Source organism: Peromyscus maniculatus, chromosome 3 (genome assembly GCF_049852395.1).
Source record: "Peromyscus maniculatus bairdii isolate BWxNUB_F1_BW_parent chromosome 3, HU_Pman_BW_mat_3.1, whole genome shotgun sequence".
NCBI classification, from domain to species: Eukaryota; Metazoa; Chordata; class Mammalia; order Rodentia; family Cricetidae; genus Peromyscus; species Peromyscus maniculatus.
Genome location: NC_134854.1, coordinates 13,745,387 through 13,750,035, shown reverse-complemented (window position 1 = coordinate 13,750,035; position 4,649 = coordinate 13,745,387). Strand labels below are relative to the sequence as shown.

Below are 4,649 nucleotides of genomic sequence, written 5' to 3'. Positions count from 1 at the left end.
AGATAGCTTTATTTCTTGTGCAATTTAAGATGAGACCCTGCTTTCTTATACATCCTTTCTAACATTATAGGCTACTATCTTCTTACCTAACCACTTCTAGGAATGTAGACTGAGCACATACATTCTCTTTTTGATATTCTAACTGATACTAGCTCTTAGTTGACCTCCTCCTTTAACCACTCCCCTTTGGGGTTGTAAAAGAAAGCCTGGTGCTCGCTTCGGCAGCACATATACTAAAATTGGAACGATACAGAGAAGATTAGCATGGCCCCTGCGCAAGGATGACACGCAAATTCATGAAGCGTTCCATATTTTTAAGAGAGAGGAAGAAAACTGTGTCGTTCAGCAGCATGCCAACAGAGAAGAAGATCAGCAGTGTCAGTGACTGTATCAACTCAATGGTTGAGGGTTCTGAACTCAAAAAGGTTCGGTCAAACTCCAGGATTTATCATCGGTACTTTTTGCTGGATGCTGACATGCAAAGCCTGAGGTGGGAGCCATCTAAGAAGGATTCTGAGAAAGCCAAGATTGATATCAAATCTATCAAGGAAGTGAGAACAGGGAAAAACACAGATATATTCCGCAGTAATGGCATTTCTGAGCAGATATCTGAAGATTGTGCATTTTCAGTCATATATGGAGAGAATTATGAGTCACTTGATTTGGTTGCAAATTCTGCAGATGTTGCGAACATCTGGGTGACGGGACTCCGGTACCTGATTTCTTATGGGAAACATACACTTGATATGTTAGAAAGTAGCCAAGACAACATGAGGACTTCTTGGATTTCACAAATGTTTAGTGAAATTGATGTAGATTATCTTGGACATATAACTCTGTGTAATGCTGTACAATGTATCAGAAACCTCAATCCTGGTTTAAAAACAAGCAAAATTGAGCTTAAGTTCAAAGAATTGCATAAATCAAAGGACAAAGCTGATACTGAAGTCACAAAAGAAGAATTTATTGAGGTTTTTCATGAACTTTGTACTAGACCTGAAATTTACTTCCTTTTAGTCCAGTTTTCAAGCAATAAAGAATTCCTTGATACCAAGGACCTTATGATGTTTCTTGAGGCAGAACAGGGTGTAGCACATATAAATGAGGAGATAAGCCTTGAAATTATTCACAAATACGAGCCATCCAAAGAAGGTCAGGAAAAGGGCTGGCTCTCCATAGATGGGTTCACTAATTACCTGATGTCACCCGATTGTTACATATTTGATCCAGAGCATAAGAAGGTCTGTCAGGATATGAAGCAGCCACTGTCTCATTACTTTATAAACTCCTCTCATAATACATACTTGATAGAGGACCAGTTCCGGGGCCCCTCTGACATCACAGGGTATATCCGTGCTCTTAAAATGGGTTGCAGGAGTGTTGAATTAGATGTGTGGGATGGGCCAGATAACGAGCCTGTGATTTACACAGGCCATACCATGACCTCTCAGATAGTCTTCCGCAGTGTCATCGATATTATTAACAAGTATGCATTCTTTGCTTCTGAGTATCCTCTCATCTTATGTTTAGAAAACCACTGTTCTATTAAACAACAGAAAGTGATGGTCCAACACATGAAGAAAATTTTAGGAGACAAGCTGTATACAATATCACCCAATATGGAGGAGTCTTACCTGCCGTCTCCGGATGTCCTGAAAGGGAAAATACTAATCAAAGCAAAGAAGCTGTCTTCAAATTGCTCTGGTGTGGAAGGCAATGTTACTGATGAAGATGAAGGGGCAGAAATGTCTCAGAGGATGGGGAAAGAGATCGTGGAACAGCCCAACCAGGTGCCCGTGAAGCGCTTTCAGCTTTGCAAAGACCTGTCTGAACTGGTCAGCATCTGTAAGTCAGTCCAGTTCAAGGAATTTCAGGTTTCCTTTCAGGTGCAGAAGTACTGGGAAGTGTGTTCATTTAATGAAGTGCTTGCCAGCAAATATGCCAATGAAAACCCCGGGGACTTTGTAAATTACAATAAGCGTTTTCTTGCCAGGGTCTTTCCTAGTCCAATGAGAATTGATTCGAGTAACATGAACCCTCAAGATTTCTGGAAATGTGGGTGTCAAATTGTGGCCATGAACTTCCAGACTCCAGGGCTGATGATGGACCTGAATATCGGCTGGTTTCGGCAGAACGGGAACTGTGGCTATGTTCTTCGACCAGCCATCATGAGGGAGGAAGTCTCCTTCTTCAGTGCCAACACAAAGGACTCTGTTCCCGGAGTCTCACCTCAGTTGCTTCACATTAAAATTATCAGTGGCCAGAACTTTCCCAAGCCCAAAGGGTCAGGTGCCAAAGGTGATGTAGTGGATCCTTATGTCTATGTGGAAATCCATGGAATTCCTGCTGACTGTGCAGAGCAAAGGACAAAAACCGTGAATCAGAATGGAGATGCTCTCATTTTTGATGAAAGCTTTGAATTTCAAATCAACCTCCCTGAACTGGCCATGGTGCGCTTTGTAGTGCTGGACGATGACTACATTGGGGACGAGTTTATTGGCCAGTACACGATTCCCTTTGAGTGTTTACAGACAGGCTACCGCCATGTCCCTCTGCAGTCCTTGACTGGAGAAGTCCTCGCCCATGCTTCTTTGTTTGCCCACGTGGCCATCACTAACCGAAGAGGAGGAGGGAAACCTCATAAAAGGGGCCTTTCTGTGAGGAAAGGGAAGAAGTCCCGCGAATATGCATCTCTGAGGACACTGTGGATTAAAACCGTAGATGAGGTGTTCAAGAATGCCCAGCCCCCTATACGGGATGCCACGGACCTGAGAGAGAACATGCAGAATGCAGTTGTATCATTCAAGGAGTTGTGTGGCCTCTCGTCGGTGGCTAACCTCATGCAGTGCATGCTGGCTGTGTCACCTCGATTCCTGGGGCCTGACAACACCCCCCTGGTGGTCTTGAATCTTAGTGAGCCCTACCCCACCATGGAGCTGCAGGCCATCGTGCCTGAGGTTCTGAAGAAGATTGTAATGACTTATGACATGATGATGCAGTCTCTCAAGGCACTGATTGAAAATGCAGATGCTGTGTATGAAAAGATTGTGCATTGCCAGAAGGCAGCCATGGAATCCCATGAACACTTGCACAGCATAGGCACCAAGGAGGGCCTGAAGGAGCGGAAGCTGCCGAAGGCGGTGGAGAGCTTTACCTGGAATATCACCATCTTAAAGGGACAAGCGGATCTTTTGAAATATGCTAAGAATGAGACCCTGGAGAATCTGAAGCAGATCCACTATGCAGCTGTTTCATGTGGACTGAACCAGCCAGGCACGGAAAACTCTGAGGCCCAGAAGCCACGCCAGAGCCTGAAAGTCATCCCTGAGAAAGCCAGTGATGAAAATGGGGACTAAGGAGCCTCCCTGTCCCTCTCAAGTCACAGCCCTAGGGCCAGCCAGCAAGGGCACCCACTCACCAAGGAGAACAGCTGGGGCTGCAAAGCACAGCTGGAATACCCAATTGCAGTCTGTTACCGCTGTGAATGTGTGCAGCAACCCTCGGATGAAGGCAAATAAACCAGAAATTCTATCCTGCCCAAACATGCTGTATTTTTAGACAAAACGCCCCGAGTTCCACTGTGAAGACAGTGCATTTGCCCTAGTTCCACAAACAGACAGTTCCTACATGAAAACAGAGCGCTCAGGTGGAGGTGGATTGCATTGTTAAGATGTATTTATTGGTGAGAAGGCTTGCATCTCTTACTCGTGTGTGCTTGCCGGTCTTGGGGCTGCAGAGGATTTGGTGGCATGCTTGCTGAGCCATAATTACTAAGCAGAATGTAAGAGCCTGGAGCTGAGGACTGTGCCGCAGGACTAAGGCTGCCTGGCTGACGATGTGCTGGCAACGTGGCAGCTGGGTGGAGGCCGCCCCGTGTACATGGTTTTTCATTGTATGACATAGTGTCCACATTAAAGATATCTTTTATGATAAAAAAAAAAAGAAAGAAAGAAAGAAAGAAAGAAAGAAAGAAAGAAAGAAAGAAAGAAAGAAAGAAAGAAAGAAAGAAAGAAAGAAAGCCTGATGGTCACTGCCTGAGGAAAATTCTTACCTGCCTTTATGACCCTGTAGAAATTCAAGTCTGGTGACCTGGCTGGAGGGGGAAGATTGCTATTGCTTGGGTATTATAACTGAATACTTCAGACACTTGGAGAGAACTGAGAGGTATAAGGAGGATTTTCACCAGAGAGAACGTGAGGACAAGATGGAAGATGAGGAAAAGCCAGATGGAGAAATACTTGATGGGTAAAAATGAGATGAGAAGAATCTAGACAAGGCAGAATTAAGATAGAACTTTAGAGGGGACAACAGATAAATATAGAGAGAAATCAGGCAAGAGAGGAGCTAGGCACGAGAACAGAACTGAAGCTAGGTAGATAGGATTTTATCCCAGAGGAATATTGTTTTTGTCCCAGATGGACAAAGAGCTTGGTATACTTAGATTCTCTTCCCAAAAATAATTCTCACCGTTCATAGCTTCTCTTCTGGGCCACTGGGAAGAATATTATTAAGGCAGGGCCTTGATAATATTCAAGACCATACTCAACCCTCTTATAAGGAATAAGAAACTATGTCTAGATAGGTCAAGGGGAGAACTTACACTGTTATTCTGCTAAATGGAAATACTATTAAATGAATTTTTACTGACT

At 44.1% G+C, this 4,649-nt stretch overlaps 1 non-coding gene and 1 pseudogene across 1 annotated transcript; both read left to right on the top strand.

Moving 5' to 3' along the window:
• Positions 1–209: 209 nt before the first annotated feature.
• Positions 210–316, top strand: LOC121828466 (U6 spliceosomal RNA). The gene has a single exon (XR_006070927.1). It is a non-coding gene; the product is annotated as a U6 spliceosomal RNA (small nuclear RNA).
• Positions 317–322: 6 nt separating this feature from the next.
• On the top strand, positions 323–3,531 carry LOC102913309 (inactive phospholipase C-like protein 2 pseudogene; annotated as a pseudogene).
• Positions 3,532–4,649: the final 1,118 nt, after the last annotated feature.